Here is a 16,068-nt window from a genome sequence, read left to right on the forward strand (position 1 = left end):
TCCTTCTTTCTTCTTCTTCTTCTTCTTCTTCTTCTTCTTCTTCTTCTTCTTCTTCTTCTTCTTTTAAGATTTTATTTATTTATTAGTGAGAGACACAGAGAGAGGCAGAGACACAGGCAGAGGGAGAAGCAGGCTCCATGCAGGAAGCCCAATGTGGGACCCTATCCCTGGACTCTGGGATCACATCCTGAGCCAAAGGCAAGCATTAAACCACTGAGCCACCCAGGCATCCCATTCTCCTTTCTTCTTAAACATGTGCCCCGAACTAAGGCTTTGACAAATTTTCAAAACCAAAAATTAAATACATAAAGTGTCAATTCTTCTGTGTTTGTCACCGATCGCTGGACAATTTGGACATTCCTCCCTTGAAATTGGATCTCTGTGTACTTAAAGTAAGATCACTGTGCTTGATCAATACTTACTCCCATTAGTTTAATCAGTCACTTGTTCACTCAGGGGGGAAAATTTAGATCCTATGTAAAACCCTTCAGTTGCTTCTAATTGCTTTAAGGGAAATGTCTATGTCCAAATTCCCTTGTTCCCTTGTAAAATTTTCCTCTCATAATCTTTGGATCAAGACCAAGGTGAATAATAATACAGATGATGTTCTTTGGATATTTATACTATCCATAAGCTCATCCTCAAGACCTATTTTTAAGATCCCAGAAAGAACCCATCTTTGCCAAAATAAACTACCATCACTTGATTCCTCAGCCTTGCAATGTTCCTTGGGATTTATTCTTGTTGGGTCCTGATTTACTTCCATTATTGTCAACCTAGCTGAAGTCACAGAATCAGCAACAATGCATTCTGGAACTTGCCTGTTCCCCTCTCAGGAAGATCCGATAAAGATTCCTGTTTCTATGAGATTGTTAAAAATAAAATAATTTCAAATAGGCTCAAAATACAACCAGCAGAAGGCAAAACAGTGCCATCTTTTTCTGACTGAATAGATGGGAGATATTTCAATTATGAACTGTGATTTACAATATAATATGTTTTGCAGTGCTGCATTCCTGATACCAATATTTCAATTTTAGGTACACTGAGAGATAGACAGAGTTTCGATTTGTCTTAGGATATGTAAAGCATGAAACAGTGTCATTTTACCCTACTTTGTAAAACTAGATAAGCAGCAAAATCATAACTTCGCTTTTACTATCAGAGACCTGAAGTCACAGGGAGACCAACTAAGTTGGATTCCAATGAAGAACAGATTTTTCCAAGAACAAGTAGGCACATGGTCTGATACCATGTTAGCAAGGCATAAGTAAAACAGGTGCTGGCTGCCATACAAGCCAGAAGATATCAGCCAAAAGACTGAATGAGGGCTCTCATGACAATATAGAACTTCAGGGAGTCACAGACTCAAGAGGAGTCTGCATTCTCTGGTGGGACCATTTTCATAGACCTCCATCATGTGCTCACAAAAATGTCTAGGAATGGAGACAGTGACAGAAGGAGCCTCATCAGAGATGCTGGTCTGCACAATGTGATTGGCTCTGATTGCAGGAGGCACAAGTCTCTTGCTTAGGGACCTTGCCTAGGTCAGTGTCTCACATGAAGGAAAAGTCTGGGGCTGTTGGGCATAGGAATAAAGAGCAAATTCTTTGTAGGCATGCATGCATGCATGTGAGTGCATGCACACACACACACACATGCACACACACACGCACACACACCTAGGGCACAGTTAAGATCCACTGCAGCAGAAAGAATAGTAAAGGAAAAAGCCCTTTACCCTTGGCGAAGGTAGAGGAACAGGAAAACCTGAGCTGAAAATCCTATTACAATATGGTTAATCATTCTACTAGGATTTGTAACTGAACTAGCAAGACTTCCCTTCCTGGTGAGTTACAGATAGAGACTATAGAGGGGAAAGTTGTCACAAAAGTAATTTTTATTTGCAGAAAATAAGGAAATCATGGGGAATCATTTCCAAAGCCATGAAATCCCAAACAACAAAATTGGGGAAGCTTTAAGCTAAGGGCACATGCAAATTCATGAAGAGAATTGACAAAGAGCTCAGAATAGAATTGTGGCAGAAGCCATCCTCAAATTGACAGAGTCCAAGTCCTGGTTGATTGAAATCACAAGGGCCAGCAAGGGTCAGTATCTTCAATTCTTTGCTCCTGTCAGTCTGGTGTTTGAGGCTCGAAGGGGTTTAAATCCTGCAGAAACAGAAGAACCTGTGTTAAGTCAATCCTTGCTTTTGAAAAAGCACTGGGAGTTTTACCATAGATTTACCATTTAGGATATGTTAGGGTCTCTTCTGGCCTGGTAGAGACTGCTCATTTTTGCATTCCCTTTGTTTCCTTAAGATCCTTAACTACTGAGGTTTTTTGCCTTTCTTTGTAATTCCAACACCTCTTAGGAAGGTCTGCAGGCAGTGTGTTAGGCCAAGCAGTCCCCGTGAGCATATATCACAAAAATAGATGGGGGCCTAAAATGATTTCTCCTGTGTCCTGAAAGCTATGCCTTATTTTTCTTTTTCTAAAAACTCCTAACTCTTTCTGCTTACACAACGAGGAAGAGGCAGAAAATTTTCTTGCACAAGATACATAGAGAAACACGGCAGTATTTGGCTGCCATAGGGAGGAGCAGCATGAACGCCAAGAAAATCTTAAATCCAACATCCAGGTACATGGACCAGCCTAAACTGATGCGGGATCAAAACAACAGAGTCTATCTACCCACACAGTAAGCCTAGCAAGCCTGAATAACCAACACAGAGATCTCACTGCTGCAGGAATTCAGCAACAGCTTCAGGTTGAGGGTGGAGCTAAGTTACAAGTGGAATACTCTAAAAGAAAGAGATTCCTTTTTTTGACATAACCACAACCATGTTACTACATTTATGTATATTAACAATAATTCGAGAAGCCAGATTTTCAATTGCTCATGAAGCAATAAGATTGTTTCAGGAAAACCTTAATACTTAAGTCAGTGTAGCCTATTGTAGAACTCTGTATTTTTAGGGCTTCTACTTTCTGTTTTCTAGAGATGACATGACTGGACACTCCTGTCAGAGATGTTAATTCACACACTTTTATTCATAGGTATCATCCTGATGAAGCTGGCAAAAAGAAAAAAAAGATGTTTCTTATTAATATATTTTGTATGTTCAAGATTTGTCATAGATGCTGACAGTGGAAGTCTAGGTGCTTTTGGAAAGAGTCATCACAAGTCTGGGGAAGAAAAGGGTCATTCTGATTCTCAAGTTTCCCAGAGACCCTGGAAATAAAATTTAAATTTGAAAATTATCCAGTAACTACTCAAGAATTTTAAGATTTTGCCCAAACATAAATCTCTTCATACCTTGTAAGCCTGTATATACTTCAGCAACAGTGTGAATAAATAGTATGGTTTTTTTCCAATGTTCCTTCATTAAAGGAAAATAATAACTATTTTAAACTAATCATACAAACGAGAGAGGAAGAAATTTCCTTTATAAGGACAAAAATGTAATTAGTATTTACAAAGGAAAGCTAAGAGTAGTGCAAATAATTCTTATACAAATTATTCTTGGATTTTAGAATAGGTAATAAAAACACAAGTAGAAAATAAAAATTACATAAAAGAAATATAATGAAAGGTACCTACCTGGCTCAGTCAGTTAAGTGTCCAGCTTGTGATTTCAGTTCAGGTCATGATCACATGGGTCCTGAAATTGAGCCCATTGTTGTCTCTGCTCAGCGGAAAGTCTGCTTGGGATTCTTTCTCCCTCCCTCTGCCCTTCTCCTCACTCAGGCTCATGCTCTTTCTCTCAAATAAATAAAAAATAATAATAAAATAAATTTTAAAATAAATAAATAAATAAAAATCTTTTAATAACATTTTTTAAAAAGGAAATATAATATATCTAGGAAAGTAACATTCCCTGTCATCTTTATCTCCTCTATCCCAGCAGCCTAGGAAAATCATTGTTAAAATTAACCTTTTCCTTAGATTATTTGCCTCTTTATCCTTAAGTTTTATGAGTTCTTTATATATTTTGGATACTCAACCCTTAACAGGTATATGATTTACAAATAGTTTCTCCCATTCTGGGGGTTGTATTTTTCACTTTTCTGAAAGTATCATTTGAAGCAGAAGAACTTTTAATTTCTATGAAATCTAATACAGCTATTTTTTTTCCTTTGGTTACTTGTGCTTTGAAGTCATATTTTAAAACCATTGCCCAATTCAAGGTCACAAAGATTGAGATAAATGTTTTCTTCTAAGAGTTTTAGAGTCTGGGTTTGTATGTTGACATCATGGATCTATTTTGAGTTAATGGATCTATTTTGAGTTAATTTTCTAATACAATGGGAGGTAGAAATACAATTTCATTCTGTTGCATATGGATAATAAGACTGTTGGGGTCCATAACCAAAAGAAAGCTGAGTAGCCATACTAATATCAGATAAACTATACATTAAACCGGGAATTATTATTAGAGATACAGAGTAACACTTCAAAATGATTAAGTGCACAATCTACTGGGAAGATAGAACAATTCTATTTTTTATATGCACCTAAAAACATGGTTTTAAAATATCTCAAACATAAATCAGTAGAATTAAACTAGTAGAATTTGTTCATTTAAAAAATCAATAGACAGAGCAGCCCAGTGGCGCAGCGGTTTAGTGCCGCCTGCAGCTCAAGGTGTGATCCTGGAGACCTGGGATCGAGTCCCACATCAGGTTCCCTGCATGGAGCCTGCTTCTCCCTCTGCCTGTGTCTCTGCCTCTCTCTGTGTGTGTGTGTGTGTGTCTTTCATGAATAAATAAATAAAATCTTTAAAAATAAAAAAATAAAAAATCAATAGACAAATATACAACTGCAGTGGCAGGCATTAACACAGAAACATACAGAAAATATGACCAACATAATTAATATTCTTTACTTAATTTACATATATAGAAGACCTTAACCCCCAACAACAGAAAATATATTATTTTCAAAGTATACAGAATATTTATCAAAGTTGATTGTATTTTGGACCTTAAAACAAGACCTAACTGCAAAGGATTTGAACCATTCAGAATACAGTCTCTGATCACAATGGTATTAAGTGACAATTCAATAACAAAAAGATAACTAAACTTCATTTTTGTACCTTGTTGGATATAACAGCCATTTTCATATGTATTGCTACAGAAGAACATCAAGACAAAACAGAGGTTCATAGGGGGATAATTTTTGGTCTCTGAATAGAGGAGTCTAACACTGTATTTGTGAACCTTACTTCCTGTTTGGGGGCAGAAACATCTAATAGTCCCAGGGACTCTACACTCAGACACTCAGATAAGGGCAGGTCTCTGGACTGGAGTGAGGACAAGAGAAATTTCAGCCAGAAGAAGAATTTCTATCATGCTCTGTCCTGGCCTGCTGTGGGCATTCATGGCCTCCTTAGGCTTCAGTAAGTGTGGTCCTAAATGTGGGGTCTCATCTTCCTCTTGGTGTTGGAGAATGGGACTGTGCAAGTTGTCCCTGACAGGGGTGTTAAGAGGAAAGAGAGAAGGGGACATGAAATGCTATGTGATTCTTTCCTCTGCCCTGTGTCATAAATTAATCTAATCCCCATGACCCATCTGAGACATTTCAGAGAACCAACCTTGTCTTCTTTTTCCACAGGAGCCAGCCTGGCTGAGAAAGTCATCCAAACTCAAAATACAGTAACAAAGCAGGAAGGAGAAGCTGCCACCTTTAACTGCAATTATGAAACCACCTGGAGTGATTACTATACTTCGTATCGGTATAAACAGCCTCCTGGCGGAGAGATGATTTTCCTCATATACCAGGATGAAAACAAGCCAAAGGAAAAACAGGGTCGCCTCTCTATAAATTTTCAAAAGGCAGCAAAATCCATCATCCTCACCATCTCTTCCTTACAACTGACAGACTCTGCAACGTATTTCTGTGCTCTTGGTAAGCCCACAGTAATAAAAATAATAGTGGGAGATGAACAAAAACCTTAGTTCCATAAAGGCAGCCACCTGCTCAGAGACTTAGGAAAAAACACAGAACCACTGACAGGAAGAAGGCAGGCACTGCGGTAGCCCCGTTGAGACCTCCTAATACAAATTTCCCTTCTCTAAAAAAAAAAAAATGTTCTCATAATTTAGCTCAGTGTATAAAATAACACTGCGTCCTGAGATTCCCAGATATTATCTTTTTTTTAATTTATTTTTTATTGGTGTTCAATTTAGTAACACACAGAATAACCCCCAGTGCCTGTCACCCATTCACTCCCACCCCCCGCCCTCCTCCCCTTCTACCACCCCTAGTTCCTTTCCCAGAGTTAGCAGTCTTTACGTTCTGTCTCCCTTTCTGATATTTCCCACACATTTCTTCTCCCTTCCCTTATATTCCTTTTCACTATTATTTATATTCCCCAAATGAATGAGAACATATAATGTTTGTCCTTCTCCGACTGACTTACTTCACTCAGCATAATACCCTCCAGTTCCATCCACGTTGAAGCAAATGGTAGGTATTTGTCATTTCTAATAGCTGAGTAATATTCCATTGTATACATAAACCACATCTTCTTTATCCATTCATCTTGTGATGGACACCGAGGCTCCTTCCACAGTTTGGCTATCGTGGCCATTGCTGCTATAAACATCGGGGTGCAGGTGTCCCGGCGTTTCATTGCATTTGTATCTTTGGGGTAAATCCCCAACAGTGCAATTGCTGGGTCATAGCGCAGGTATATTTTTAACTGTTTGAGGAACCTCCACACAGTTTTCCAGAGTGGCTGCACCAGTTCACATTCCCACCAACAGTGTATGAGGGTTCCCTTTTCTCCGCATCCTCTCCAACATTTGTGGTTTCCTGCCTTGTTAATTTGCCCCATTCTCACTGGTGTGAGGTGGTATCTCATTGTGGTTTTGATTTGTATTTCCCTGACGGCAAGTGATGCAGAGCATTTTCTCATATGCATGTTGGCCATGTCTATGTCTTCCTCTGTGAGATTTCTCTTCATGTCTTTTGCCCATTTCATGATTGGATTGTTTGTTTCTTTGGTGTTGAGTTTAATAAGTTCTTTATAGATCTTGGAAACTAGCCCTTTATCTGATATGTCATTTGCAAATATCTTCTCCCATTCTGTAGGTTGTCTTTGAGTTTTGTTGACTGTATCCTTTGCTGTGCAAAAGCTTCTTATCTTGATGAAGTCCCAATAGTTCATTTTTGCTTTTGCTTCTTTTGCCTTCGTGGATGTATCTTGCAAGAAGTTACTATGGCCGGGTTCAAAAAGGGTGTTGCCTGTGTTCTTCTCTAGGATTTTGATGGAATCTTGTCTCACATTTAGATCTTTCATCCATTTTGAGTTTATCTTTGTGTATGGTGCAAGAGAGTGGTCTAGTTTCATTCTTCTGCATGTGGATGTCCAATTTTCCCAGCACCATTTATTGAAGAGACTGTCTTTCTTCCAGTGGATAGTCTTTCCTCCTTTATCGAATATTAGTTGCCCATAAAGTTCAGGGTCCACTTCTGGATTCTCTATTCTGTTCCATTGATCTATGTGTCTGTTTTTGTGCCAGGACCACACTGTCTTGATGACCACAGCTTTGTAGTACAACCTGAAATCTGGCATTGTGATGCCCCCAGATATGGTTTTCTTTTTTAAAATTCCCCTGGCTATTCGGGGTCTTTTCTGATTCCACACAAATCTTAAAATAATTTGTTCTAACTCTCTGAAGAAAGTCCATGGTATTTTGATAGGGATTGCATTAAACGTGCATATTGCCCTGGGTAACATTGACATTTTCACAATATTAATTCTGCCAATCCATGAGCATGGAATATTTTTCCATCTCTTTGTGTCTTCCTCAATTTCTTTCAGAAGTGTTCTATAGTTTTGAGGGTATAGATCCTTTACATCTTTGGTGAGGTTTATTCCTAGGTATCTTCTGCTTTTGGGTGCAATTGTAAATGAGATTGACTCCTTAATTTCTCTTTCTTCAGTCTCATTGTTACTGTATAGAAATGCCACTGACTTCTGGGCATTGATTTTGTATCCTGCCACGCTACCGAATTGCTGTATGAGTTCTAGCAATCTTGGGGTGGAGACTTTTGGGTTTTCTATGTAGAGTATCATGTCATCGGCGAAGAGGGAGAGTTTGACTTCTTCTTTGCCAATTTGAATGCCTTTAATGTCTTTTTGTTGTCTGATTGCTGAGGCTACGACTTCCAGTACTATGTTGAACAGCAGTGGTGAGAGTGGACATCCCTGTCTTGTTCCTGATCTTAGGGGAAAGGCTCCCAGTGCTTCCCCATTGAGAATGATATTTGCTGTGGGCTTTTCGTAGATGGCTTTTAAGATGTTGAGGAATGTTCCCTCTATCCCTACACTCTGAAGAGTTTTGATCAGGAATGGATGCTGTATTTTGTCAAATGCTTTCTCTGCATCCAATGAGAGGATCATATGGTTCTTGGTTTTTCTCTTGCTGATATGATGAATCACATTGATTGTTTTACGGGTGTTGAACCAGCCTTGTGTCCCAGGGATAAATCCTACTTGGTCATGGTGAATAATTTTCTTAATGTACTGTTGGATCCTATTGGCTAGTATCTTGTTGAGAATTTTTGCATCCGTGTTCATCAGGGATATTGGTCTGTAATTCTCCTTTTTGGCGGGGTCTTTGTCTGGCTTTGGAATTAAGGTGATGCTGGCTTCATAGAACGAATTTGGAAGTACTCCATCTCTTTCTATCTTTCCAAACAGCTTTAGGAGAATAGGTATGGTTTCTTCTTTAAACGTTTGATAAAATTCCCCTGGGAAGCCATCTGGCCCTGGACTCTTGTGTCTTGGGAGGTTTTTGATGACTGCTTCAATTTCCTCCCTGGTTATTGGTCTGTTCAGGTTTTCTATTTCTTCCTGTTCCAGTTTTGGTAGTTTGTGGCTTTCCAGGAATGCGTCCTTTTCTTCTAGATTGCCTAATTTATTGGCATATAGCTGTTCATAATATGTTTTTAAAATCGTTTGTATTTCCTTGGTGTTGGTAGTGATCTCTCCTTTCTCATTCATGATTTTATTAATTTGAGTCTTCTCTCTCTTCTTTTTAATAAGGCTGGCTAATGGTTTATCTATCTTATTAATTCTTTCAAAGAACCAACTCCTGGTTCTGTTGATCTGTTCCACAGTTCTTCTGGTCTCGATTTCGTTGAGTTCTGCTCGAATCTTTATTAACTCCCTTCTTCTCTTGGGTGTAGGATCTATTTGCTGTTTTTTCTCTACCTCCTTTATGTGTAAGGTTAGCTTTTGTATTTGAGTTCTTTCCAGTTTTTGAATGGATGCTTGTATTGCGATGTATTTCCCCCTTTGGACTGCTTTTGCTGCATCCCAAAGATTTTGAATGGTTGTATCTTCATTCTCATTAGTTTCCATGAATCTTTTTAATTCTTCCTTAATTTCCTGGTTGACCCTTTTATCTTTTAGCAGGATGGTCCTTAACCTCCACGTGTTTGAGGTCCTTCCAAACTTCTTGTTGTGATTTAGTTCTAATTTCAAGGCATTATGGTCTGAGAATATGCAGGGGACAATCCCAATCTTTTGGTATCGGTTCAGACCCGATTTGTGACCCAATATGTGGTCTATTCTGGAGAAAGTTCCATGTGCGCTTGAGAAGAATGTGTATTCAGTTGAGTTTGGATGTAAAGTTCTGTAGATATCTGTGAAATCCATCTGGTCCAGTGTATCATTTAAAGCTCTCGTTTCTTTGGAGATGTTGTGCTTAGAAGACCTATCGAGTATAGAAAGAGCTAGATTGAAGTCACCAACTATAAGTGTATTATTATCTAAGTATTTCTTCACTTTGGTTAATAATTGATTTATATATTTGGCAGCTCCCACATTCGGGGCATATATATTGAGGATTGTTAAGTCCTCTTGTTGAATAGATCCTTTAAGTATGATATAGTGTCCCTCTTCATCTCTCACTACAGTCTTCGGGGTAAATTTTAGTTTATCTGATATAAGGATGGCTACTCCTGCTTTCTTTTGAGGACCATTCGAATGGTAAATGGTTCTCCAACCTTTTATTTTCAGGCTGTAGGTGTCCTTCTGTCTAAAATGAGTCTCTTGTAGACAGCAAATAGATGGGTCCTGCTTTTTTATCCAGTCTGAAACCCTGCGCCTTTTGATGGGGTCATTAAGCCCGTTCATGTTCAGAGTTACTATTGAGAGATATGAGTTTAGTGTCATCATGATATCTATTCAGTCCTTGTTTTTGTGGATTATTCCCCTGAACTTCTTCTTAAAGGGGAATTTTAAGAGTCCCCCTTAAAATTTCTTGCAGAGCTGGTTTGGAGGTCACATATTCTTTTAGTTGCTGCCTGTCTTGGAAGCTCTTTATCTCTCCTTCCATTTTGAATGAGAGCCTTGCTGGATAAAATATTCTTGGTTGCATGTTCTTCTCATTTAGGACCCTGAATATATCCTGCCAGCCCTTTCTGGCCTGCCAGGTCTCTGTGGAGAGGTCTGCTGTTACCCTAATACTCCTCCCCATAAAAGTCAGGGATTTCTTGTCTCTTGCTGCTTTAAGGATCTTCTCTTTATCTTTGGAATTTGCAAGCTTCACTATTAAATGTCGAGGTGTTGAACGGTTTTTATTGATTTTAGGGGGGGATCTCTCTATTTCCTGGATCTGAATGCCTGTTTCCCTTCCCAGATTAGGAAAGTTTTCAGCTAGAATTTGTTCAAATACATATTCTGGCCCTCTGGCCCTTTCGGCGCCCTCGGGAACCCCAATTAAACGTAGGTTTTTCTTTCTCAGGCTGTCGTTTATTTCCCTTAATCTATCCTCATGGTCTTTTAATTGTCTGTCTCTTTTTTCCTCAGTTTCCCTCTTTGCTATCAACTTGTCTTCTATGTCACTCACTCGTTCTTCCACCTCGTTAACCCTCGTCGTTAAGACTTCTAGTTTGGATTGCATCTCATTCAATTGATTTTTAATTTCTGCCTGATTAGCTCTAAATTCTGCAGTCATGAAGTCTCTTGAGTCCTTTATGGTTTTTCTAGAGCCACCAGTAGCTGTATAATAGTGCTTCTGAATTGGCTTTCTGACATTGAATTGTAATCCAGATTTTGTAACTCTGTGGGAGAGAGGACTGTTTCTGATTCTTTCTTTTGAGGTGAGGTTTTCCTTCTAGTCATTTTGCTCAGTGCAGAGTGGCCAAAAGCAAGTTGTATTGGGAAAAAGAGAAAAAGAGAGGAGAGAAAGAAGGAAAGAAAAGAGAAAGAGAAAAAAAAAGGAAGAAAAGAAAAAAGAAAAAAAAGAAGAAAAAGAGAAAAAAAAGGAGAAAAAAAGAGGGTGGGGGAAGGAAACAAATCAAAAAGCAAAAAAAGAAAAAAAGAAAAAAAAAGAAGAAAAAGAGAAAGAAAAAGAAAGGAGAAAAAAAAGGGGTGGGGGAAGGAAACAAATCAAAAAGCAAAAAAGAAAAAAAAAAAAAAAAAGAACCACGGGGGAGTATCTTCTGATTCTGTGTACTTTAAGTCCCCTGACTTCCCCTGGAAGTTGTCCGTCTAGCTGGTCTTCTGGGGGAGGGGCCTGTTGTGCTGATTTTCAGGTGTTAGCAGTTGGGGGAGCTGCTGTGCCCCTGCCTGGTGCAGGGCTCAGTGGGGGCTGTTTACCCCGTGAGGCCGCAGGAGGAACAGCCCTAGTGGCGGGGCCAGGTCTGGAAACCTGGATTCAGCTCCGGCAGGAACTCCGTCTGCAGGGCCTGGAGGCTCCGGGCGGGGCCGCTGATCTGCTCAGCTGGGGCAGGAGCGTCCTTGCTGTCCTGGGCCCTCCTGGCCTCTGCCTGTCCCGGGGGGGAGGCCGGATCCTGGGCTGTGTCCCGGCGCCCTGTGCTCCGGAGCCTGCGCTGGTGGATTCGCGCTCCCGCCCCGCAGCCCCCTCCGCGGAGCCGCCCCGGAGCCCCCCGAGCTGCTCCCGCCCCGCAGCCCCCTCCGCGGAGCTGCCGCCTGAGCTCCTCCGAGCTGCTCCTGGAACCGCGCAGCCCCCTCTGCACGGAGCCTCTTCCTCTGCCCGAGCCCCTCCGAGCTGCTCCGGGTCCCGCCGGGTCCCGCCGTGCGCGCTGCAGCCCTTAGGGAGCTCGGCGCACTCTCCTGGGCGCGCAGTTGCTGTTACTGTCCCGGGGAGCCCGAGGGCATCCCCGCCCTCCTGGGTCCTGCTCCACCTCCCTGGAGCCAGATATTATCTTTGTCTCGGGTTAAAACAAACCACAAAGTGGTTTCTCAAATGGTCCCTAAACCATTAGATTTGTTAACAAGGAAACAGGAGCCTCAAAATGGAGTCCTCTGGAGAACACAGGCAACACCCTTTTTGAACCCGGCCACAGCAACCTCTTGCAAGATACATCTATGAAGGGAAGGGAAACAAAAGCAAAAATGAATTATTGGGACTTCATCAAGACAAAAAGCTTCTGCACAGCAAAAGAAACAGTCAACAAAACTCAAAGACAACCTACAGAATGGGAGAAGGTATTTGCAAATGACCTATCAGATAGAGGGCTAGTATCCAATATCTATAAAGAACTTATTAAACTCAACAGCAAAGAAACAAGGAATCCAACCATGAAATGAGCAAAAGACATGAACAGAAATTTCACCAGCACATGAGAAAATGCTCCGCATCACTGGCCATCAGGGAAATACAAATCAAAACCACAATGAGATACCACCTCACACCAGTGAGAATGGGGGAAATTAACAAGGCAGGAAACCACAAATGTTGGAGAGGATGTGGAGAAAGGGGAACCCTCCTGCACTGTTGGTGGGAATGTGAACTGGTGCAGCCACTCTGGAAAACTGTGTGGAGGTTCCTCAAAGAGTTAATAATAGATCTGCCCTATGACCCAGCAATGGCACTGCTGGAGATTTACCCCAAAGATACAGATGCAGTGAAACACCGGGACACCTGCACCCCAATGTTTCTAGCAGCAATGTCCACAATAGCCAAACTGAGGAAGGAGCCTCAGAGTCCATCGAAAGATGAATGGATAAAGAAGTTGTGGTTTATGTATACAATGGAATATTACTCAGCCCTCAGAAAGGACGAATACCCACCATTTGCTTTGATGTGGATGGAACTGGAGGGTGTTATGCTGAGTGAAATAAGTCAATCGGAGAAGGACAAACATTATATGGTCTCATTCATTTGGGGAATATAAAAAAATAGTGAAAGGTATCATAGGGGAAAGGAGAGAAAATGAGTGGGAAATATCAGAGAGGGTGACAAACCACGAGAGACTCTTAACTCTGGTAAACAAACAAGAGGCAGGGGAATGGGGTAACTGGATGACAGGCACAGAGGGGGGCACTTGGCAGGATGAGCACTGGGTGTCATACTACATGTTGGCAAATCGAACTCCAATAAAAAATATGTTAAAAAATACAAGAATCACAAAATAAATAAATAAATTGGAGTCCTTTGTGCTAAATCCCATATCAGTAAACCAAGACTTAATCCCTAACCTAACTCTAGTTCTAACCTCCTAGGAACGTAACCCATCAACACGGAATTACCTGGCCAGCACAAGTGAGATAATCTGTCAGATAGATCCCTTCTGTTCATCTTAGGAAAAAGGTGACTTTGCCTAAAACGATGCATTCTTTGCTGATCATTTCCTTCTTCTGACTCCTTCTCACCAAATCCTATGCTAAACAACAAACAATGTGGGCTTTGGCAATTGCCTTGAAACACAGGAAAAATAAAGTACTAAGAAAAGTAAAAGGAATCCAGTTGAGAGGGATTGTTAGAACTACAGGGAGAAAAAATATCACAGCAATAGTTCTAAAATCCCCAAATGACTAAAAATAATTCAGTCTTTACTCTCAGAGCATGGCTGTAGGAAGCTCTTCACTGAGCCTTGCCATTAGGAGGAGTAGCACATACAAAACACTTTAGACCTAAAGTTTAGGTTTAGACCTAAAACACAAGCCTTGCGGGAAAAAAAAGAAAGAAAAGAAAAAAAGAAAAGAAAGGAGAAGAGAAGAGAAGAGAAGAGAAGAAGAGAGAAGAGAAGAGAAGAGAAGAGAAGAGAAGAAGAAAGGAAAGGAAAAGAGAAAAAGAAAGGGAAAAGAAAGAAGGAAGGAAGGAAGGAAGGAAGGAAGGAAGGAAGGAAGGAAGGAAGGAAGGAAGAAAGACTGTGAAGAAGACTGTGGACTGGCTTGGTTCCTAGTTCTAAGTAAAGGAGTTCACATGTACAGTCACAAGAGGGAAGTGTTACACCTGCAAACCAATGTTCCTTCCAGAGTGAGGGGGAGTTATCACTGAGTTCTGCAAGTTTTCTTTTCCTCTCCTTTGTCACCTTGTACTTCATAATCTCGCATGGAGTGTGTGCACAGCTTCAAGGACGTAGGTAAACTTCTTCCCCAATGCAAAGAGCTCACCACTCGTGGGAAGAAAAGAGATGATTAATAGCTTAATTTTTAATGTCCAAACATTCATTCCTATAGTAGAGTGAGAAGCTTAGCTATTAGAGCAGAGAAGGATGAGTAACTTTAATTTTGTTCTACTCCATTCCTTTAATAACAACCATTTTTTAGAATAAACGGAGAATTTTTTTTTGCAGGTTTATACCTTTGTTTGATAATCAGCGATTAGCTCTCATCCACATTAACAGTCTGTAGATTTTTGACAGTGGTGACGGTACGTAGGTAACCAGCGTGTAGAGCTTGTGTGGTGAATCTTCATCCTTGTTACGTTTTTTGGACAACCGCACACAGATACGGTATGGAACATTCCTTATTCCTTTGGCCCAGACAGCTTTGTTGAGCCTGGTGTCAATGCGCACCTCTGGAGTTCCCATCTCCTTCGTGGCAAATTTCCAGATCTCTTTGAGTACCCGAGTGGCACGCTTTTGAAACCCACTTCATGGATACTTTTGTGAATGTTGATGGTATATTCTCTGGTCACTACCTCATTGATGGCAGAACGGCCCTTCTTCTTCTCACCACCCTTCTTTGCGGGAGCCATTCTGCCAGGCCCTAGTTAGAAAGGAAGCCCCTAGTTAGAAAGGAAGCGAGAAATTCTTTAATGTTTATTTTCACCTCTCTTGGAAAATGTCTTCATTCTAAATCATGTCTTCTCATTCCTTCTTTCTTTTTAGTGGCCTCAGTGCATGCCATCACCAGGCATGGGCATGGAGATGACAAAGTATGTGTTAAAGAGGGTCTCAAGTGGCATAGGAATAAGAACCTTTCAAATCATTGGCTCCTGTATCAAGATCAAAGGCATACATCAAAGCGCATCTGGAAATGCTTAACACATTGTTCAAAGAGCCAGCATGGGAGATCTGAATACCAGGTACCTTGGCTTTTATTAATTAATTAACTTATTTTTTATTGGAGTTCAATTTGCCAACATATAGCATAACGCCCAGTGCTCATCCCATCAAGTGCCCTCCTCAGTGCCCATCACCCAGTCACCCCCACCCCCCGCCCACCTCACCTTCCACCACCCCTTGTTCGTTTCCCAGAGTTAGGAGTCTCTCATGTTCTATCTCCCTCTCTGATATTCCCCACTCATTTTCTCTCCTTTCCCCTTTATTCACTTTCACTATTTTTTATATCCCCCAAATGAATGAGACCATATAATGTTTGTCCTTCTCTGATTGACTTACTTCACTCAGCATAATACCCTCCAGTTCCATCCACTTCGAAGCAAATGGGGGGTATTGGTCCTTTCTAATGGCAGAGTAATATTCTATTGTACATAGACCACATCTTCTTTATCCATTCATCTTTCGATGGACACAGAGGCTCCTTCCACAGTGTGGCTATTGTGGACATTGCTGCTAGAAACATCGGGTGCAGGTGTCCCAGCATTTCATTGCATCTGTATCTTTGGGGTAAATCCCCAACAGTGTAATTGCTGGGTCGTAGGGCAGGTCTATTTTTAACTCTTTGAGGAACCTCCACACAGTTTTCCAGAGTGGCTGCACCAGTTCACATTCCCACCAACAGTGTAAGAGGGTTCCCTTTTATAGATAGGAATTCTCTTCTTCCCTTTATAGTCCAGGGTTCAAATAGGTTTTTTGGATTAAAGGACATTTCATACCAACTCAATGAAA

The 16,068-nt window shown here is 40.7% G+C and overlaps 1 protein-coding gene across 4 annotated transcripts in view; it reads left to right on the top strand.

The window, feature by feature from the left end:
- The window catches only part of LOC607937 (T cell receptor alpha variable 9-2), a 544,059-nt gene that overhangs the window by 187,005 nt on the left and 340,986 nt on the right, over positions 1-16,068 (top strand). The window lies entirely within an intron of this gene.

Source organism: Canis lupus, chromosome 8 (genome assembly GCF_011100685.1).
Source record: "Canis lupus familiaris isolate Mischka breed German Shepherd chromosome 8, alternate assembly UU_Cfam_GSD_1.0, whole genome shotgun sequence".
NCBI classification, from domain to species: domain Eukaryota; kingdom Metazoa; phylum Chordata; class Mammalia; order Carnivora; family Canidae; genus Canis; species Canis lupus.